This window comes from Chrysemys picta, chromosome 3 (assembly GCF_011386835.1).
Source record: "Chrysemys picta bellii isolate R12L10 chromosome 3, ASM1138683v2, whole genome shotgun sequence".
NCBI classification, from domain to species: Eukaryota; Metazoa; Chordata; order Testudines; family Emydidae; genus Chrysemys; species Chrysemys picta.
The window spans coordinates 23,482,039-23,505,911 of NC_088793.1; the positions used below are offsets into that span (position 1 = coordinate 23,482,039).

The 23,873-nt window shown below is 42.6% G+C and overlaps 1 long non-coding RNA gene across 1 annotated transcript in view; it reads right to left on the reverse strand.

Annotated features, from left to right (window-relative positions):
- Positions 1-463: 463 nt before the first annotated feature.
- Positions 464-23,873, reverse strand: part of LOC135982021 (uncharacterized) — a 147,443-nt gene continuing 124,033 nt past the window's right edge. Inside the window, exons 3-4 of the long non-coding RNA XR_010599220.1 lie at positions 9,842-10,092; positions 464-998 (exon numbers count right to left, since the gene is read on the reverse strand). This is a non-coding gene — a long non-coding RNA (uncharacterized LOC135982021). The remainder of the gene's footprint in view (positions 999-9,841; positions 10,093-23,873) is intronic.

A 23,873-nucleotide genomic window follows, 5' to 3' on the forward strand; every position in this document is an offset into this window, starting at 1 on the left:
AATGGTGGTGGAATGTGCATTTGGACATTTAAAGGGTCACTGGCGCACTTTACTGACTCGCTCAGACCTCAGCCAAACCAATATTCCCATTGTGGAGCACACAGCAAGCAGCAATAATAATTTCTGTGAGAGTAAGGGGGAGACATTTATGGCGGGGTGGGAGGTTGAGGCAAATTGCCTGGCCGCTGATTACACACAGCCAGACTCCAGGGTGATTAGAAGAGCACACCAGGAAGTGCTGCGCATCAGAGAAGCTTTGAAAACCAGTTTCATGACTGGCCAGGCTACGGTGTGAAAGTTCTGTTTGTTCTCCTTGATGAAAACCCACCCCCTTGATTGACTCATTGCCTGTAAACAACCCACCCTCCCCCCTTCGATCATAGCTTGCTTTCAAAGGAAATAAAGTCACTATCATTTAAAAATCATGAATTCTTTATTAATTGATTATAAACATAGGGAGAGAACTAACAAGGTAGCCCGGGTGGGGTTTGGGAGGAGGGGAGGAAGGAAGGAAAAGGCCACTTCAAAAGTTGTTGAATGACAGCCTTTTGGTTGGGCTGTCCACTGGGGTGGAGTGGCAGGGTGCATGGAGCCTCCCCCCCGTCCCGTGTTCTTGGGCGTCTGGGTGAGGAGGCTATGGACCTTGGGAAGCGGGAAGGGTGGTTATACAGGGGCTGCAGCGGCACTCTGTGATCCTGCTGCTGTTCCTGAAGTTTGATCATGCAGAAGCCCCAGCATTGCATCCTGCCTCCTCTGATCTTCCTGCCGCCACCTCTGATCTTGAACGTCCCTCCTCTCCTCACGTTCATCCTGTCCTCATGTTCATTGGCAGCTTTCCTGTACTTTGATACCGTGTCCTTCCACTCATTCAGATGAGCTCTTTCATTGTGGGTCAACTGCATGATCTCAGAGAACATTTCGTCTCGCGTGCCTTTTTTTTCACCGTCTTATCTGAGATAGCCTTCGGGATGGAGGAGGGAGGCTTGAAAAATTTGCAGCTGCGGGAGGGAAAAAAGGGAGAGAAGTATTTAAAAAGATACATTTTACAGAACAATGCTTATACTCTTTCACGGTGAACAACACTATTCACATTACATAGCACATGTGATTTTGGTACAAGGTCGCATTTTGCATCTTAATATTGTGACAGACCCAGACCATTGGGGTACAGGAGTCTGGTAGAGGGCAAATATACTGGTCACTGGATGAGTAGTTTTCTGTTCCCTGAGTGACCAGAACAGGGGCTGCACTAGAGTAATCAGGAACCTGCTAGAACCAGTTAAGGCAAGCAGGCTAATTAGGACACCTGGAGCCAATTAAAAAGAAGCTTCTAGAATCAATTAAGGCAGGCTAATCAGGGCACCTGGGTTTTAAAAAGGAGCTCACTTCAGTTTGTGATGGGAGTGTGAGGAGCTGGGAGCAAGAGGCGCAAGGAGCTGAGAGTGAGAGGGTGTGCTGCTGGAGGACTGAGGAGCACAAGCGTTATCAGACACCGGGAGGAAGGTCCTGTGGTGAGAATAAGGAAGGTGTTTGGAGGAGGCCATGGGGAAGTAGCCCAGGGAGTTGTAGCTGTCATACAGCTGTTATAGGAGGCACTATAGACAGCTGCAGTCCACAGGGCCCTGGGCTGGAACCCGGAGTAGAGGGCAGGCCCAGGTTCCCCCCAAACCTCCCAATTGACCTGGACTGTGGGTTCTCCCAGAGGGGAAGGTCTCTGGGCTGTTCCCCAACCCACATGGTGAATCTCTGAGGCAAGAAAATCCACCAATAAGCTCAGGACCCACCAAGATAGAGGAGGAACTTTGTCACAATAGTGAGTGCCTGCAGCTTTGGTGTTGGAGATCAAAGACGCAGGGCCGGGCAACAGAATTCGGCTTGCATGTGGCCATGGTAAGCCATTGTCTTTCGGCTTCTGCAACCTTCATAAAAGCAGCGCCCTCCTTTCCCATACCAAGCAAAGCCCATTGAGTGCTGCGGTTTTCATGTTAACATGCTGCAGCAGCAGCAACCAAACTAACCCCCCAACCCCATTCAATTATCTGGGATGATCGCTTTACCCCTCCCCCACTGCGTGGCTGGTATCAGGGAAGATCCCTGCCAGCCAAACGCGAACAGCTCAGCGCCAATGCCCCTCCCCCCACCCCACTGCTTAGCTAACTGCAGGGAAGGATTTCTTTTCAGCCACAGGCAAACAGCCCAGTAGGAATGGCCACCTCTGTCCCCTTATTAAATTCCCGTATTTCAATCAGGTTACCATGAACGATATCACTCTCCTGAGGATAACACAGAGAGATAAAGAATGGATGTTGCTTGAATGCCAGCAAACACCAGGACCATACGCTGCAAGGTTTTGTCATGCAATGATACCAGATTACTTGCTTCTGCGTGGTAAAGTGTCCTACCATGGAGGACGGAATAAGGCTGCCGTGCCCAGAAACCTTCTGCAAAGGCTTTTGGAGTACCTCCAGGAAAGCTTCATGGAGATGTCCCTGGAGGATTTCCGCTCCATCCCCAGACACGTTAACAGACTTTTCCAGTAGCTGTCTGGCCGCAAATGCATCCCAAGTCCTCAGGGCAAATTAATCATTAAAAAACCCTGGCTTTTAAACCATGTTTTATATTTACAAATGTACACTCACCAGAGGTCCCTTCCATGGCCTCATTGTCTGGGATACCTCTTTGGGAGGTTGGGAGGCTACTTCGGTCAGGCTGAGAAAAAGATCCTGGTTGTTGGGGAGAACGGTGTGCTGTGTGCTCTCCGCAAGCTCGTCCTCCTCCTCATCTTCCCCATCTGCAAAATCCTCAGGCATGGCTGAGAGTAACCCCTCATCGGAATCCACAGTCAGGGGTAGGGTAGTGGTTGCGCCCCCCCCCCCCCCCCAGAATTGCATGCAGCTCAGCGTAGAAACGGCATGTCTGCAGCTGTGCCCCGGACCTTCCGTTTGCTTCTTTGGTTTTCTGGTATGCTTGTCTGAGCTCCTTAGCTTTCACGCGGCACTGATATGAGTCCCTATTGTGGCCTCTCTCCATCATGCCCTTGGAGATTTTTTCAAATGTTTTGGCATTTCGTCCTTTGGAATGTAGTTCTGCTAGCATGGAATCGTCTCCCCATACAGAGATCAGATCCAGTACTTCCCGTACGGTCCAGCCTGGAGCTCTTTTTCGATTCTCGGACTGCATGGTTACCTGTGCTGATGAGCTCTGCATGGTCACCTATGCTCTCCACGCTGGGCAAACAGGAAATGAAATTCAAAAGTTCGTGGGACTTTTTTCCTGTCTACCTGGCCAGTGCATCTGAGTTCAGATTGCTGTCCAAAGCAGTCACAATGGTGCACTGTGGGATAGCTCCCGGAGGCCAATACCGTCAAATTGCATCCACACTAACCCTAATTCGAACCGGCAATGTCGATTTCGGCACTACTCCCCTCGTCGGGGAGGAGTGCAAAAATCTATTTTGAGAGCCCTTTATGTCGAAATAAATGGCTGCGTAGTGTGGACGGATGCAGGGTTAATTTGATTTAACACTGCTAAATTTGACCTAAACTCGTAGTGTAGACCAGGCCTTACAGTTGTCAATGGCTATTTGGCAACATATGTGAAATGTGTCAGATGTCTCAATCCATTTCCTAAAAGATATGTCACAGCGAAGTTCCTAAAATTGGCATATGCAATTGTGACTGCTGACACACCTGGAAAGAAAAATCTGCAAGTCAAATGGGAACTACATCAACAGCAGAATCATTGATAACCACTGATGTCATTAATCAACCATGTCACATAAAATGCTACCATAAACAGATAAAAAAAGAGCCATCATATTTTAAATGACAAAACAGTCTTAACAACAAACTTTGAAAAAGTATATGATTGCATTGAATAAAACACAATTGTTGATAAGAGAGTCAAGCATGATCAAATGAGACCCTACCCCCAAAGGAATTAGGACATTTACAGAAAAAAAAATCCGATCAGAATACTATGGAGGAGCTCAGATATAACAGAGATAGATGACCTATCAAAAACAGGTAACTATGGCCCCAGTTATGCAATGAAGTCACTGGAACCTTAGACTGTGTTTAAAGCTAAGCATGTAATTACATGGGAAGTTCTATGGCCTGTGTTTATACAAGAGGTCAGACTAGATCATCACAGTAATCCCTTCTGGCCTTGGAATCTATGAATCTATGAAGTGCATTGATATCAGAGCCCTAAATTCTATGTCAGGTTATTCTCAATGTATCCTTTTCTTCGAAAAATTAATGCCTGATCTACACAGTTTTGTTCTGGTATAACTATGTTGATTATGGGTGAGATTTTTTACTAGTATAGATATACTGGTACAAGCCCTAGTGTAGATGCAGTTATATTGATATAAAGGTGCCATAAACCAGTACAGCGTATTCCCTTTGCTACATGGGAATAAGTTATATCGCTATAAGCCATTTATACCCACATAAATGTGTCTACAATAGGGAGGGTTGTACTGCTTTAACTATACGGGGTATGGTTAAAGCAGTGCCGTTTTTGTGTGTGGACAAGCCCTAACTCAGATTATAATCTCACTGTTGTCTTAATTCTAAAATGAAAGAGTGGGTTACTATTGACTTCAACAGTAGCAGAGTGAGGGCCAATGCTGAGCAGTTCTGAAATGCCTGTTCACAGAACCTAGACACTTGTCTGGGTGCATGTGGAGTGAATTTCACCTTAAATGCATAGCAGGTTATGAAAAGGAACCTTCCAGTTCTTTATTTGCAGTGGCCCGAATACATCTCTTGTGTGACTCCACTGACTTCACTTTTGCAAGGTTTAAATGTTCATCATTTTTTCAGCTGGAAACACTAGAATAACAAATCTGAAGCAAACTTGTGTCTTGGCAGAAGTTATTCACAATTACTTCATCCAGCTACATTTTGTCTTGTGCAAGACATGTTGGGTGCCCCACCCAGTGACAGCAATGCATTAGAAGAACAGGTGGGTACCCTTCTTGGTCACTGACTACATAATAATGTAGTAATAGTACCCGTAATGATCATATATTGATGCCATAACAATGCCCCTTAGTTCCACAAATATTACGCTTTTCGACATGTATAGAACCCGAATTTTTGTGTAGCCATAACCATTGTTCTGTATACCAAAATAACAACTTCAAACCCTACATTTAACAAGAGATGAATGACCTATTTGGTCTTTCACTCCATTTTCAGCCAGTCAGGGCTCTTAAGTGCTGCACTGAATCATAGAATCATAGAAGATTAGGGTTAGCTGAGACCTCAGGAGGTCATCTAGTCCAACCCCCTGCTCAAAGCAGGACCAACACCAACTAAATCATCCCAGCCCAGGGCTTTGTCAAGCCGGGCCTTAAAAACCTCTAAGGATGGAGATTACACCACTCCCTAGGTAACCTATTACAGTGCTTCACCACCCTCCTAGTGAAACAGTGTTTCCTAATATCCAACCTAGAACTCCCCCACTGCAAATTGAGACCATTGCTCTTGTTCTCTCAGCATCTTCTCGTAAGTCATGTGCCCCCGCCCCATACTCATTTTTGTTGCCCTCCGCTGGACTCTCTCCAATTTGTCCACATCCTTTCTGTAGTGGGGGGGGAGGCAAAAATGGACGCAATACTCCAGATGTGGCCTCACCAGTGCTGAATAGAGGGGAATAATCACTTCCCTCGATCTGCTGGCAATGTTCCCTACTAATGCAGTCCAATATGCCATTAGCCTTCTTGGCAACAAGGGCAAGGGCAACTCTTGACTCATATCCACCTTCTCATCCATTGTAATCCCTGGGTCCCTTTCTGCAGCACTGCTGCTTAACCAGTCGGCCGCCCCAGCCTGTAGCAGTGCATGGGATTCTTCTGTCCTACGTGCAGGACACTGCATTTGTCCTGGTTGAACCTCATCAGATTTCTTTTGGCCCAATCCTCCAATTTGTCTAGGTCACCCTGGACCCTATCCCTACCCTCCAGCATATCTACCTCTCCCCCCAGTTTAGTATCATCCGTGAACTTGCTGAGGGTATAATCCATCCCATCATCCAACTCATTAATTAAGATGTAGAACAAAATCTGCCCCAGGACCTACCCCTGGGGCACTCTGCTTGATACTGGCTGCCAACTAGACATTGAGCCATTGATCACTACATGTTGAGCCAGACAATCTATCCAGCTTTTTATCCACTTTATAGTCCATTCATCAAATTCATAATTTTTTAACTTGCTGGCAAGAATACTGTGGCAGGCCATATTGAAAGCTGTGCTAAAGTCAAGATATATCACATCCATCACTTTCCCCATAACCACAGAGCCAGTTATCTCATCATAGAAGTCAATCAGGTTGGTCAGGCATGACTTGCCCTTGGTGAATCCATGTTGACTGTTCCTGATCATCTTCCTCTCCTCCAAGTACTTCAAAATGGATTCCTTGAGGATCTTCTCCATGATTTTTCCAGGAACTGAGGTGAGGCTGACCAGTCTGTAGTTCCCCGGATTCTCCTTTTTACCTTTTTTAAAAATGGGCAATATATTTGCCTTTTTCCAATCATCCGGGATCTCCCCAGTCATCATGAGTTTTCAAAGATAATGGCCGATGGCTCTGAAATCACATCAGCCAACTCTCTCAGCACCCTCGGATGTATTAGATCCAGATCCGTGGACTTGTGCATGTCCAGCTTTTCTAAATAGTCCTTAATCTGTTCTTTCATCACTGAGGGCTGCTCACCTCCTCCCCATACTGTGCTGCCCAGTGCAGCAGTCTGGGATCTGACCTTGTCTGTGAAGACCCGAGGCAAAAAAAAGCATTGAGTACTTCAGCTTTTTCCACATCACCTGTCACTAGATTGCCTCCCCCATTCAGTAAGGATCCCCCACTTTCCTTGACCTTTTTGTTGCTAACATACCTGTAGAAATCCTTCTTCTTACCCTTTCTCATACCTTGCTGGCTGCAACTCCAGTTATGCTTTGGCCTTCCCGATTACGCCCCTGCATGCTTGAGCAATATTTTTATACTCCTCCCTAGTCATCTGTCCAAGTTTCCACTTCTTGTAAGCTTCCTTTTTGTGTTTAAGCTCACCGAAGATTTCTCTGTTGAGCCAAGCTGGTCGCCTGCCATATTTGCCATATTTGCCTTTTCTTTCTACACATCGGGATGGTTTGTTCCTGTGCCCTGAATATGGCTTCTGGTGCAATGGCATTCATGCTAAGAGGATTCCCTTCCACTCTATGGAAATGACATTTCACATGCTAGTTACTCAGGAGTGTCATTGCCAAAAAGCAACATCAGCATCTGCAGCAGCCACGGAAGCATCTTCTGGATGAAAACTCATTAAATTGACCTCTAAGGCTTGGTCTACACTAAACCCCCAAATCGAACTAAGGTACGCAACTTCAGCTACGTGAATAACGTAGCTGAAGTCGACGTACCTTAGTTCGAACTTACCACGGTCCACACCCGGCAGGCAGGTTCCCCCGTCGACTCCGCGTACTCCTCGCGGCGAGCAGGATTACCGGAGTCGACGGGGAGCACTTCTGAGTTCGATTTATCGCGTCCAGATTAGACGCGATAAATCGAACCCAGAAGTTCGATTGCCTGCCGCCGAACCAGCGCGTAAGTATAGACAAGCCCTAAGTATATCAGTCATTCTGAGTCAGTGTTCAGGCTCTCTTGGTGGTTGATTGAAGCCATTTTGAATTTTGTCATTTTGAATAAAAGCTGAAAGAAGGGTAATTTAAAGACAACAGATATAGGCCGTGACTCTGCAAAGTACTTAAGCGTGTGCTTAACTTTCAGCATATGGGTAGCTCTACTGAAGTCATGCTTAACTGCTTTTGCTGAATTGAACAAGGAACAAACTACTTTTTTTTTTCAGCAAAGGGATGCAATAGTAGCTCCTATTCATGTAAGTTGACGCATAAGACCTGATTCTCCTCTTGCTCCTCTGAGTCACAGTTTGATTCCCAATCCACTCCTGGAGCACTGTGACAATATGCTGCCCAGGCAGGGCCGGCGCTGAAGGGGGGGTTCCGGCGGGGGGCGGGGCTCCGGTGGCGCGGGGCTCGGCGCTCGGGGGGGGGGGGGGGGGGTCCAGTGGCACTCGGCGGCAGGGGGGGGGGCGGGCTCCGGCGTGCGGCGCTCAGTGGGGGGGGGGCAGCGCTCGCGGGGGGGGGGGGGCGGCACGGCGCTCGGGCGGGGGGGCTCGGGGGGCAGCGCTTTTTTTTGCTGCTTGGGGCAGCAAAAAAGCTAGAGCCGGCCCTGTGCCCAGGCTATAAAGTAAAGTCACGATTAAGCTAACTTAAAGTACATTTTGTTTGAAAGTGGACAATTTTCTGAGCTTGAGGCTTTTAGAGTAAGTGGTTTCCATTGCTGAACAACAGTGCTATCCTCTTTCCATTTGCAAATATCTGTGTCTGCCCATGGGCCACCTTTCCTTTTAGTTGCTGAGTGTCTTCTTGACAGCATCAAAGGCTATTCCCTAGCTTCCCTCATTGCACTCTGTTCTGCAAGACCCATTTCAGAAGTAACCTTATGGCCCAGAATTTTCACCCTCAATAATTAGATTCAGGAGGATTGAGAGAGGACAAATGACTTGAAAGAGATGATGGGTTTGGGGAGAAAGCAAGAGAAATGAAGACAGTGGATGTGATCCAAATTAAAAGTGAACCTGAATTTAAACCTGGAGTGGAAGCAAAACTGCCAAGAAATTAAAGTATGTTATTTTCTCTGGTTTTGGGTCCTCCTTCTTCTTAATGTTGTTATTTATGGTCAATATTTAAGCAATGCAAAAAAAAACCAAACCAAAATAACTAAGCAATGCCTATTTTGAACACTGACCTTCAGTTCTCCTACCCATTGCAAAATAGAAAAGGGCTGTTCTTCCCTTTCTAATCAGACATGATTTTGACATACTGCTTCCAGCTACTTGTTAATGATTTTCCAAGCTACTCAGCTTGATTCTTCACTCCCTCCTGAGTATGAAAGCTTTATTGTTCCCTGTTAACGTTTCTACCATCCACCCCCTCCCTATCCTGAGCTTTGGCACAAATGGACTCATTTGAGCTTCTGTGTGAAGACCACCTGCAGCAGACCTTGAAATGACTAACATGGAAGCAGACTGAGATTCAGCTTAAAGCCCAGTTTCATATCAACTCTACATCTCTCTGTTTCTTACACCAAAAACTACTTCATTTCCTACACCAACTGCTAAAGTAATAGTCCCAAAAGAGGGAGCAATAATTTACAGCAACTCTTCTTAATACCCAAACATTAATTTTATTTATTATGCCAAGAATGAAATTTACTCGAGACATAGTCAGTGATTGGCATCTTTGGAGGAAATATGGTAAATTACTCAAATATATGGATATAGCTGTAGAGATTTATAAAACATTGCCTTGAATGGCTATAACATGATATATGACTAGTGCTGAGGTCATGTCCAATGTACGTTTTGCTCATTTACTTTTGCAGGTGGGGCTGAAACAGTTGCCAATTCACAAAACGAGGTTTAAAAAAATAGATTGAAAAGTAGATTTGAAAAGTTAGATTAAATAGTGTTACTTCTTAATAGCAAATATATATATGTATATACATCCAGGCATGATAAAACAGTTTTTGACAGTTTGAAAAATAAAAAATAAATTAAAGGATCCGATCCTGCAAACACTTACTACTAGATACGGTGCTTATTATTTGAGTACTCCCATAGAAATCAATGGAGCACGCCCAGTAGAAAGTAATATGCCCCCTGAGTCAAATAGGACTACTCACAATAGTAAAGCACTCTGCCCAGCAGTGTTCACAGGATCAGAACTTAAGAGGCCTGATTCTGCAAGACTTACCCAGGTGAAAAGTCCACTGAAAGCCATACTGTTACCATGGATTTGCTGTGGTGTAACTGATACCAGAATTTGGCCCAATGGGACTACTCATGTGTGTGGCCTCCAACTAAACAGATAAGAAAAATCTTCTACTTTTCAAGCTTCACACACACAAATGCATTGGAGGAAATGGATTTAGCAAGTGATGTGTTTTGTTTCTTTGTTGGAACACATTTGGACGGCAAACTCCGTCTCTGTTTTTCTTGTCAGTGCTAGGGAGAAAAGAGAAATGTAAGGCTATTTAACAAGGATTCCGAATATGACTCGCCTACTTTTTTTTTCTTTAGGAAAAAAACTGGGTGATGTTTAAAGTCCCTAAATCACAAAAGGCATATTTTTAATATCTTGTACTAGGGATAACCTTTTTAATAGCACTGGAAATCCCCATGTACTACATCTAGGTGTATCTAGATGGATTGCTTCCATATGAATACATTTTCCTTCGCCATTTTTCATTCTATTGTACATATCTGTAACGTATGCTTTTTATAATGAAGGGCTACTCTTAATAACCTTGTATTTATTTTATTTTATTTTTTTAAGAAAGAGCAGATGTGATGAAGTGAATGAGAGCTATTGGTTTAATAAAGCACAGTCATCTTCCCTCAGATGTTACAATAAGCCAGATTAGATAGAGCTCTAATGGAGAAAGTTCGAATGTTACTTCTACTGTTGATAAATGGGGAGGAATTTCATTTTCTCCTTTTGGTGTATGCTGTGTGTATTTAATTGTTTAGAATCTCGCACTGTAAAGATATGAAACCAAAGCATCCCTACGTCTTAAAATGGTCAATTATACAAACAATGTTTGTTAACTGACAACAATAAGGAAGTGATAAAGTCCTTTTTTCTCCCCAATTAAATACTTTTCATGAAGGTCTTGAATATATTTCTCTCTATAGTGTCGTTCGAGTAATAACAGAAAACTTGGTGTCATGATGGAAAAAAGACATTAGAACTTTTTAGGGGTGGAGAAAGGGGATCTGCGAATGTACATCAAAGAGAGGGTCTTGTTTTTCCTTCTATTCCCTCAGTGTTTCCATGAAATCTAAGGCAATGACATCACAACAAAACAACGTTGCCAAGATATACTATACAAAAACATGTTTTCACATGGTTACATTTTCTGCAAATTATAGCTCTTGGAATATAAATCAGAATAATTGTTTAAATCAGAGTGACTGTTGAAACAGATTTACAGAGATCAAATCAAAAATGTAATAATTCTTGTGGTTTCACTAATGCTCGGAGCACCAAATACTTCTAAAAATTTTGGTTGTCAGTTATATATAGTGTTTACATTAACATGCTGCTTGAACAGAGAAAATATATATTTTAAGATGAAAATGTGAATCCAGGGTTACAAGAATGTTTCTGAAACAGCTAAGTCATCTTGTTTCAAGTAAAACCAGATGTTTGCTTAAAGTGAAAGCCAATCATTTCTTTTAATTATGTTCACTGGTTAGGCCACCAGGAATATCCATATGTGCACACAATGATCCGATTAAAATCAAAGACCTTATGATGGAGAAAGCAATCAATAACTGAAAGACCACCAAATGATATGCAATGCACTGATCTGGATTCTACCATGTATGTTTGCTCATTTTCACTCAGCAAGTCAAACAAGAAAGATATTGCTAGAATTCTCTAAGACAGTCATATGTGAATTATAACCTAGGTTCCTACAATAGTTTCAGTACTAATGGCCTGGTAAACAGTGCTTCCAACCCAATTAACCTGGATTAAATGGCCAAAACTTCCATAAAGGTTGAATGCACCATGTACTGTAAGGGAAGTGCTGCATCGAAATCTGTGCTCTCTTTAGCTTTTAGAAGATGTTATATCTTGGGGCTAGTCTACACTACCCACCCAGATCGGCGGGTAGAAATCGATCTCTCGGGGATCGATTTATCGCGTCTCACCTAGACGGATAAATCCATCCCCAAATCGACGCGCGTACTCCCACCTCATCAGGAGGAATAAGCGCCATTGACGGTGGAGCCGCGGCGGTCGATTTGCCGCTGTCCTCACAGCGGGGTAAGTCGAATAGGATATGTCGAATTCAGCTACGCTATTCACATAGCTGAATTTGCATATCTTAAATCAATCTTCCCCCCCCCCCCCCCCCCAGTGTAGACCTAGCCTTGGTGATCTTGAGAGGAATAGTAAGGTTAGAAGACTTGTACAATACTTCATATTAATACTTAAGAAGGAGAGGGGTTGCACCTCTCCTTGCTTTGCAGATGTGCCTCGTGTGGCATAGCATTCCTTTCTCTGACATTTATGATATTCATCTTTTGGGGCTGGGCATGTTTACCAGCAATGCTGGGCAACTTTACCCCATCTTATGTTGTTTTCTCTTCTGTGCTACTTGGGAATAACATATTCTGTCAGAGCTGTTCTGACCTTCCTCCCCACAACTAAGTCTTTTGAGTAGATAATAAGCAGTCCTCTTGTCCAGTGGTTCTCAACCTTGCCAGACTACTGTACCCCTTTCAGGAATCTGATTCATCTTGCAAACCCTAAATTTCACCTCATTTAAAAACTACTTGCTTACAAAAATCAGACATAAAAATACAGGTCACAGCACACTATTACTAAAAAATTGCTTACTTTCTCATTTTGTCTGTATGGAAATTTTAGTTTGTACTGACTTCACTAGTGCTTTTTATGGAGCCTGTTGTAAAACTAGGCAAATATCTAGGGCAGGTCTACACTACCCGCCTGAATCGGCGGGTAGAAATCAATCTCTCGGGGATCGAATTATTGTGTCTCGTCAGGACACAACAATCGATCCCCAAATCGATGCTCGTACTCCACCAGCGGAGGTAGGAGTAAGCGCCGTCAACGGGGGAGCCGCGGAAGTCGATTTGCCACTGTCCTCACAGCGGGGTAAGTCGGCTCCAATACGTTGAATTCAGCTACGCTATTCGCGTAGGTAAATTTGCGTATCTTAAATCCACCCCCCCACACACACCCGTAGTAAGGACGTAGCCCTAGATGAGTTGATGTACCCCCTGGAAGACCTCTGTGTACCCCCAAGGGTACGCATAGAGAACCACTGCTCTATTCTATTATATATAGGCTTTTATACTGCACTCATAACTGTAGTAGCCAAGTGCCTTCCACCAGTGAATTAAGCAATGAGATTAATATCTGCCACAGATAACTTGTTCTCGCATCCTCTCCCCTCCTCCATCACACTGCAGCATCAACATAAAGACACTCCTTGCTGCCATTGCTCTTCTTTCGTATTAGTTCCAAATTAGAAATTAAAATACAATCACTCCTTTCGAGAAACTGAGTTAAAATTTCTTCTGCTAGTCCTACTGACCACACGGGTTAATTTCAGCCTATCAAGTAACCAGAAACTAGACCGTGCAACTTATGTAACCAATCGCAGCCAACCAATCCAGGTAAAAATTCAAAAAAAGTGATGTCAAAACATGCCAGAAAATGTTGAATTGCATTTTACATTGAAATGTCATCATAAAAACTTGAAAAATTGCAAAATTATTCCAATTTCACAAATATTTGATGAACTTGAACAAGAGTAATATATTTAATATTTCATATTAATATAATTAATATTTCTGTGACTCTTTCTCCCAGCTTGTTTCACTAGCCAGAAAATGAACTTAATAGTTGGCAAATGAATTGCTTATATCAAAAACTATTTAGGTTCAATATGTGATCAAATAAAATTCATCTATGGCATGATATAAAGGAACCACCATTATAGCTTTTAAATAAAGTAAGTTTTGTTGAAATGATGTCAAAAGAACAATAGCCACATGAGCTATTCTTATGAAACAAATAGTCCCACTTAGGTTATGCTCTACTGGTAATGTATTGATAATTAAAATACTGTGTGATTTATGGAAGTCAAAAGGGAAATTAATCTAAAAATATCTAGATTTAGTACTTATAACTCCCAGCTCCCACTATCCCAAAGGGCAACACTTCAACAATCACCATGACTCAGTTGAAAAAATCTTTAGCTTATTTTTGCAAAATGTTTGCTTGACTTCTTCAAGTGCATCTACTAAATGTGCTTAGCTCGATAAGATAACTGATTTAGCAATCTAGGCAACAGTGTAATTACAGCATCAGTCCACAATAGCAGTGATATTTTACAACATACAACACATTCAGAAGTCTTGGGGAAAAAAATCCAGAAGAATTAACTTCCATCGACATTGGAAACTCAGACTATAATGTATTTTTATCTTATGTGTTTGTCTTTATAATGCCAGTCTATAGTAAGCTATTTTCTGGATATGAAGCTATGTATCAAAGTTATAAATAATGTATGTAGTAAGTAGAGCTAGTCAAAAAATGGAAATCTATTTTCACCAAAAAAAAATCTATATCAAAGTTGTGGTCCATTCCAACATGTTCAAAACAGACCACCTAACTCCCCCCCCCCCTTTTTTTTTAAAGTCTGCATTTGTTTTACCTTTGATAAATGAAAATATAATAATTTCAGTAATGGTTGGCATTTTATTACATTTTTAAAGATATTGAAAAATGAAGGCAGTTATTTTATTTATGGTAAAGGGCCATTTCCGATTAAAAACTTTTTGGTTCAAAATAATTTTGTCCAGTTCTAATAGTAAAGTGTTACTGTATATTACGGATTTGAACAATCAGTTTCACTCCCCAATGGTATGTGGCAGGAGAGTCAGGATTCATATTCAGTGAAACAGCAGTTCAAATGAATAAATATTAGCACTACGAATTTCTATAACACCTTTCCTGAATGCAATTTAAAAATATTTGGTGCAGCAGGTGTTATCAGAAGCATTTTTATAAGTGGGTAAATTGAAGCACAGAGAATGTAGTTCTAGCATAGTGGTAGCCTGTCATAAAGTATACAAGGCTTCATGAGATATGCCATTCCAGACCCTGTAAGCACCAATAATTGACACTGTATGACCACATTTGGAAATGGAAATGTATTTTCCTAGCAGTGGGAATTTGACCATCACACCTCCACTCCAGCATAAATACAGAGCAATTGGAAAGCAGATTCAGCAGATAAAAAAGGGCAGAAACTTACACAATGGAACAATGAGTGTTTTATTGACATAGTAATCCAGGGTGGGCCCTCATGTGGCACAGGATAAACTCCAGCTGCAATGAGGAAAGACTTGTTTCTCCCAGAGAGGGGGAACCAACCTCAAGGTCTGATTCAGCTCCCAATGTAGTACATGGGAGCCTTTACATTAATTTCCAGAAAGATGAATCTGGGTGTTAGTCATTAGCTATTCCTGGGTTCATGTGACATAATGATATGGCAGCACTTTATGGTGGCTAAAAATAGTCAACTATTTACTAATATTTACATATCACAACTGCACACCAGCCAAGTACAGTTTCATCAAATGAACTGTTTAAACAAATCTCAGACACTTGTTTTAGGTGATGAAGTGATGACAATGACGATGATGCTGCTGATGATGGAGGCTCACATTGATGTTGTCATACCAGGACTCAGCAAACAAACACATATAAGCGAGGTCAGACCAATGCGAGAACCGCAAACACAGTTACATGTGGGACAGACAAGATTGCCATGACCATTGCAGGCTGTTGTATCCTTGCACTGTTCATGTTCTTCACAGGTGTTAATGCACCTTGTTTCAAAGCAGTCAACGTTGATATGATAAATCTGCCATCACCATGCTCTGTCATGAGCTGTTGCTTCCCAGTTGCTGAGGTCCATCTGACATGCTTTTAAATTTGACTTCAGTGTGTCTTTATGTTATTTGTACTGGTCACCATGAGAATGGGTGTTTGGCCTTAGCTGACCATAAAATATGCTCTTGGGTAGTCTCAAGTCAGCCATATAAATGAGATGCCCAGACCAACGCAACTGAGGTTTTATGAGAATGCTTTGAATGCCAAACATCCAACAATGATTAAGGATTTTGATACTGGGAATCTTGTCCCACCATTTGACCCTGCAAACAGACTAAAGAAAGGTTTCAGAGTAGCAGCACCTAACGCCCCTACTCTACTTGTGCTACATTGATGACATCTTCATCATCTGGACCCATGGAAAAGAAGCCCTTGAGGAATTCCATCATGATTTCAACAATTTCCACCCCGCCATCAACCTCAGCCTGGACCAGTCCACACAAGAGATCTACTTCCTGGACACTACAGTACTAATAAACGATGGCCACATAAACACCACCCTATACCAGAAACCTACTGACCGGTATACTAACCTTCATGCCTCCAGCTTTCATCCAGACCACACGACTTGATCCATTGTCTACAGCCAAGCTTTATGATACAATCGCGTTTGCTCCAACCCCTCAGACAGAGACAAACACCTACAAGCTCTCCATCAAGCATTCTTACAACTACAATACTCACCTGCTGAAGTGAAAAAAAAGATTGACAGAGCCAGAAATGTACCCAGAAGTCACCTACTACAGGACAGGCCCAACAAAGAAAGTAACAGAACGCCTCTAGCCATCACCTTCGGCCACCAACTAAAACCTCTCCAGCGCATCATCAGGGATCTACAACCTATCCTGAAGGCCGACCCATCACTCTCACAGATCTTTGGAGACAGGCCAGTCCTTGCTTACAGACAGCCCCCAAACCTGAAGCAAATACTCACCAGCAACCACACACCACACAACAAAAACACTAACCCAGGAACCTATCCTTGCAACAAAGCCCGTTGCCAACTCTGTCCACATATCTATTCAGGGGATACCATCATAGGACCTAATCACATCAGCCACACTATCAGAGGCTCATTCACCTGCACATCTACCAATGTGATATATGCCATCATGTGCCAGCAATGCCCCTCTGCCATCTACATTGGCCAAACCGGACAGTCTCTACGTAAAAGAATAAATGGACACAGATCAGACATCAAGAATTATAACATTCAAAAACCAGTTGGAGAACACTTCAGTCTCCCTGGCCACTCGATTACAGACCTAAAAGTCGCAATATTACAACAACAAAAACTTCAAAAACAGACTCCAATGAGAGACTGCTGAATTGGAATTAATTTGCAAATTGGACACCATTAAATTAGACTTGAATAAAGACTGTGAGTGGATGGGTCATTACACAAAGTAAAACTATTTCCCCATGCTTATTTCCCCCCCACCCCCTACGATTCCTCATATCTCCTTGTCAATTGCTGGAAATGGGCCATTTTCATTACCACTACAAACAGTTCTTTTTCTCTCCTGCTGATAAAAGCTCATCTTAACCAACCACTCTCCTTATAGTGTGTATGGTAACACCCATTGTTTCATGTTCTCTGTGTATATATATATATCTTCTTACTGTATTTTCCACTACATGCATCAGATGAAGTGGGCTGTAGCCCATGAAAGCTTATGCTCAAATAAATGTGTTAGTCTCTAAGACTAAAGAAAGTATATATGAAACTGATTACATTTCCTAATGAGGTGGTAATATGTTGTCCATGTCTCACAACCATATAAAAGTGTTGTAAAAACACAACTGCCCCATCTACATTTGGTTTAGTACTTATTTTTATGCCCCTATTGTTCCATGGGTGGTTTGACAGAATTCCAAATGCAGAGCTGGCTTTGGCTTTGTGATGGGTAATATCATCAGTCGTTGCATTCTGTGACAGCATAGGTCCTATGTTGTAAAACTTCTCCACAGACTTGAAAAGGTCATTGTTAATCTTAATAATTGGGTAGACAGGCATATCCCCTAGTACCAGTTGATACATTACTTTGGTTTCCTTCAGGCTGACTGTGAAACCAAAACAATTGACTGCACAAATGAAATCATCAGTTATAAATTGAATGTCATCAATCAAGTGAGCAATCAGTGCACAGCCAATAAAAGCTCCTTAATGAGTAGAACTACCACTTCTGTGGAAGTACAGAAGTGTTGCAGATTGAACTTCTTCCCATCAGGGTGGAACTGGATAGATACTGCTTTGTCAATGTCATCAAATCCGACCATAAGTACAGCCCCCAAAAAGGATGGAAAAGGGTATGGGAGCCAGCCTACAACCTTGTTTTATGCCATTGGTGACCAGAAAGGGGTTTGATATTTCACCATTCTCCGCCACTCTGGCCATCATTCTATCATGAAAGGACCAAATGATGACCAAAAGTTTCCAGAAACCCTCACAATTTACATTGTCAAAGGTTTAGCTAAGTTGACCAACACCATATAAAGTCTGCGGATTTGCTCCCAGCTCTTTTTCTGAAGCTGATCAAGTGTGAAGATCATGTCTATAGTGCATTGTCCACACCAAAATCTACACTGCGACTCAGGGAGGATGGTTTCCTCAAGACAGGTGTTAAGTCTATTCAGTATGACTCAGGCAAGAGTTATCCCACCAAAACAGCAGTGATAATCACCGCATACATTCACAATTTGCACTATCACTCTTATGTTTATAGACTCATAGAAATGTAGGGCTGGAAGGGACCTCAAGGAGTCAACAAGCCCTACATTCAAGCCAACTGTCCTGAGAGAGGATCAAGAAAACATAGACCACCCCTGACAGGTGTTTTTCCCAACATGTTCTTAAAAACCTCCAGTGATGGGGATTCCACAATCTCCCTGGGAAACCTATTCCAGAACTTAACTATCTTATAGTTAGAAACTTTTCCTACCTTCCTGCAAATTAAACTCACTACTTCTTGTCCTACCTTCAGTGGACATGGAGAACAATTTATCACTGTCCTCTTTATAACAGCCTTTAACATAGTTGAGGACTATGATGTGATAACAACTATGACGGATGATCTGGAAAAAGCTGAAGTACTCAATGCTTTTTTTGCCTCGGTCTTCACAGACAAGGTCAGAACCCAGACTGCTGCACTGTTGCAGTATGGGGAGGAGGTGAGCAGCCCTCAGTGATGAAAGAACAGATTAAGGACTATTTAGAAAAGCTGGACATGCACAAGTCTATGGATCTGGATCTCATGCATCCAAGGGTGCTGAGGGAGTTGGCTGATGTGATTTCAGAGCCATTGGCCATTATCTTTGAAAACTCAGGGTGATCGGGGAAGGTTCCAGATCATTGGGGAAAGGCAAATATAGTGCCCATCTTTAAAAAAGGTAAGACGGAGAATCGGGGGAACTACAGACTCACTCCAGTCCCTGGAAAAATCATGGAGAAGGTCCTCAAGGAATCCATTTTGAAGCACTTGGAGGAGAGGAAGGTGATCAGGAAAAGTCAACATGGATTCACCAAGGGCAAGTCATGCCTGACCAACCTGATTGCCTTCTATAATGAAATAACTGGCTCTATGGATATGGGGAAAGCAGTGGATGTGATATATCTTGACTTTAGCAAAGCTTTTGATACGGTCTCCCACAGTATTCTTGCCAGCAAGTTTAAAAAGTATGGATTGGATGAATGGACTATAAGGTGGATAGAAAGCTGGCTAGATCGATGGGTTCAATGGGTAGTGATCAACGGCTTGATGTCTAGTTGGTAGCCAATATCAAGCGTGCCCCAGGGGTCGGTCCTGGGGCTGGTTTTGTTCAACATCTTCATTGATGATCTGGATGATGGGATGTATTGCACCTCAGCAGGTTCACAGATGATACTAAGCTGGGAGGAGAGGTAGATAAGCTGGAGGGTAGCGATAGGGTCCATAGTGACCTAGACAAATTGGAGGATTGGGCCAAAGAAATTTGATGAGGTTCAACAGGACAAGTGTAGAGTCCTGCACATAGGACGGAAGAGTCCCATGCACAGTTGCAGACTGGGGACCGACTGGCTAAACGGCAGTTCTGCAGAAAAGGACCTGAGGAGTACAGTGGACCGAGAAGCTGGATATGAGTCAACAGTGTGCCCTTGTTGCCAAGAAGGCTGACGGATATTGGGCTGCATTAGAAGGAGCGTTGCCAGCAGATCAATGGAAGTGATTATTCCCCTCTATTCAGCACTGGTGAGGCCACATCTGGAGTATTGTGTCCAGTTTTGGGCCCCCCACTACAGAAACAATGTGGACATATTGGAGAGAGTCCTGTGGAGGGCAATGAAAATGATTAGGGGGCTGGGGCACATGACTTACAAGGAAAGGCTGTGGGAACGGGGCTTATTAATCTGCAGAAGAGAAGAGTGACGGGGGGATTTGATAGCAGCCTTCAATTACTTGAAGAAGGTTCCAAAGAGGATGGCGCTCGGCTGTTCTCAGTGGTGGCAGATGACAGAACAAGGAGAAATGGTCTCAAGTTGCAGTGGGAGAGATCTAGTTTGGATATTTAATAAAAACTATTTCACTAGGAGGGTGGTGAAAGGGGTTACCTAGGGAAGCAGTGTAATCTCCATCCTGAGAGGTTTTTAAGGTCTGGCTTGACACAGCCCTGGCTGGGATCATTTAGTTGGGGTTGGTCCTGCTTTGAGCAGGGGGTTCGACTAGATGACCTCCTGAGGTCTCTTCCAATCCTAATCTTCTATGATTCTATGACTTTTATCAGTTCCTGCTCGTTCTTTTCTCAGGACTATCCCCAGGTGTTTTTTAACCTTTTCTCATAGGTCGTATTTTCTAAACCTTTTATCATTTTTGTTGCTCTTCTCTGGACTGTCTCAAATTTGTCCACATCTTTCCTGAAATGTGATGCCCAGAATTGGACACAAGTTCTACAGCTAAGGCCTCATCACTGCTGAGTAAAATGGAACAATTACCTCCCATGTCTTATATACAAATGTGATTCTGGCACATCAGATGCCAGCTCATGCCAAGGGCCCCATGTCTCAGTGGAACACTGACAAATACATAGCTCACCCGTATTGTTAAAATACGTATTAGAATTATTAAAAAGTGCTTAGTGTTTAGACTTTTTATTGAATGCTTGTAAATTGCTGCATTCACTAATCTTACTTCTAATATCTGTATCCTATATTATAAGGTAATATTTAAACATTTGTATTATCAGCGTCTGACTGTGTAAATCACCAGACAGGAGAGAGACATTAATTGTGTAATTAATGCTGATGTCCAACAGAAGGTTGAGGTAAACAGGATGAAGTTTAATAAAGACAAATGCAAAGTGCTCCACTTAGGAAGGAACAATCAGTTCGCACATACAGAATGGGAAGAGACTGTCTAGGAAGGAGTACGGCAGAAAGGGATCTAGGGGTTATAGTGGAGCACAAGCTAAATATGAGTCAACAGTGTGACGCTATTGCAAAAAAAGCAAACATGATTCTGGGATGCATTAACAGATGTGTTGTGAGCACGACACAAGAAGTCATTCTTCCGCTCTACTCTGCACTGGTTAGGCCTCAACTGGAGTATTGTGTCCAGTTCTGGGCACCGCATTTCAAGAAAGATGTGGAGAAATTGGAGAGGGTCCAGAGAAGAGCAACAAGAATGATTAAAGGTCTAGAGAACATGACCTATGTAGGAAGGCTGAAAGGATTGGGTTTGTTTAGTTTGGAAAAGAGAAGACTGAGAAGGGACATGATAGCAGTTTTCAGGTATCTAAAAGGTGTCATAAGGAGGAGGAAGAAAACGTGTTCATCTTAGCCTCTAAGGATAGAACAAGAAGCAATGGGCTTAAACTGCAGCAAGGGAGGTTTAGGTTGGACATTAGGAAAAAGTTCCTAACTGTCACGGTGGTTAAACACTGGAATAAATTACCTAGGGAGGTTGTGGAATCTCCATCTCTGGAGATATTTAAGAGTAGGTTAGATAAATGTCTATCAGGAATGGTTTAGACAATATTTGGTCCTGCCATGAGGACTTGATGACCTCTCAAGATACCTTCCAGTCCTAGAATCTATGAATCCATGTCCTGCCCCACAAGGAAGGCCGATCAACACCAAACTATTTTGAAACATCAAAGAGGATAAAAGACTATTAACTGCTGCCCCACTCTCATGAAGAGGAATTGTGCAAGTGAATTCCTTCTATCAGCTAAGTTTGCAGCTCAAAGCACAAGGGAGGAAGGGGATAAAAAGCCCTAACAAATGGAACTGTGTCTTTATGCTGCTTGGACTCTGAGGACAAAGGTTATTAAACATAAGCAAAAAAACCCCAGTGCTTAGTGTGGGTTAGCCCTATTGGACATATAGAGCTTCCTTATTATAGAAGCATCTGTTATTTTTTGAAACTTAAGATTGGAACTCATTTGTGTGGTTTTAGAGGTTTTTAAGGTCAGGCTTGACAAAGCCCTGGCTGGGATAATTCATTTGGGGTTGGTCCTGCTTTGAGCAGAAGGTTGGACTAGATGACCCCCTGAGGTCCCTTCCAACCCTGATATTCTATGAGTGTATGTATGTTTACATGGCTTAACTTTGTAAATAACTGTCTTATTTCCTTTTCCTAGTTAATAATTTTTTAGATAGTTTATTACAGGATTGGCTACAAACGTTGTCTTTGGTGTGAAATCCCCAGTGGACTTGGCCAGCAGTAAGTGACTGGTCCTTTGGGACTGGGAGTAACCTGAATATTGCAGTATAAGGGACCATTTATCACAAAGATAGGGTGGCAAGACAGATTGAGGTACCCAAGGGAACTGCCTGTGACTCCATGTTAAGGCTGTTAAAATGTCTAAGATTTTACGCTTGATAATTGATTCATGAAATCTACGTATAGAACTCACAGCCAATTTGGGGTTTGTGCCCTGTCTCCTATCAGCCTGCCTTGATGTTAGTACTCATGCTTTTGAGCCACTGTAGGACAGTTTGACAACACTACTCCAGTGAATACATGCCAGAATGATATTAGCCTTTTTTGCAACTGCATCACATTGTTGACTCATTCAATTTGTGATCCACTAAAACCCCAGATCCTTTTCAGTGGTACTACTACCTAGCCAGTTATTCCCCATTTTGTAGTTTTGCATTTGATTTTTCCTTCATTAGTGAAGTTTTGTGCTCTTATCTTTATTGAACTTCATCCTCAACAAGGATTGTCTGCCTTCTTTGGATGATTAGAGATCTCTTTGTGCAGACATTTGATAGTCTTACAGGTTTGGGTGAGCAGCCATCCTCAGGTATGTCCCAAAGCGTGTTCTACCTTTTTTGACCACAGAGTTCTCTGCTCTATTCAAGAGTATTTTCTGCTGTTTCTATGCTGAGAACCTAATAATGATTGGATATCTTTAGCTGTGTGGAATTCCTACTGGTACTCTTCTCTCTGGTGGTCACAGCCTGCCCATCATCTTCTGCCTCCAGCTGTGTAGAATACTGCTGATCTCCTTGCCTCTGGTTTTAAGAATTGCCAGTCCTCATTTTTGGTTTCCACTCTGATTCCTTGGTCCCCAATTCCTCTCTTTATCTGAATCTGGTTTTCCAAATACACATCAGGCTCTCTGATGCTGTGTAGTGTCAGTACATGTCTTTCCAAGCCATAAATCTTTTCTTCCAGCATAGCTACTAACTTCCATTTCATACACAGAAAGCCCCTTCTGGCTTTAGAAGCCAAGGGAAGCCCAAAGACAGGGTAGACCTGTTACTCAATGAGGTGGGAAAGACAATAACAGAAAACACAGCAATATCTCAAGTGTTAAATGTCTTTTTTGTTTCAGTTTTCACCAAAAAGGTTAGCAATGATCAGAAAACTAATCTAATGAACTCCAGTGTATATGGTGTAGAATCTGAGGCTAAAATAGGGAAAGAACAAGTTACGAATTATTTAGAAAAGTTAGATGTCTTTAAGTCAGCAGGGCCTGGTGAGATACAGCCTACAATAGTTAAGTAACTGGCCGAAGAGATCTGAGCCATTAGCAATTATCTTTGAGAGCTCATGAAGGATCAGAGAGATCCCAGAGGACTGGAAAGGGGCAAATATAATACCTATCTAAAAAGGGGGAATAAGGACAACCCAGAGAAATGTTGATCAGACAGCCTAACTTCAGTACCCCGGAAAGATAATGGAGAAAATAAGCAAACGATCCATTTGTAAGCACCTAGAAGATACTAAGGAGATAAATAATAGTCAACCTGGATCTGTCAAGAACAAATCATATCAGACCAACCTAATATCTTTCTTTGACA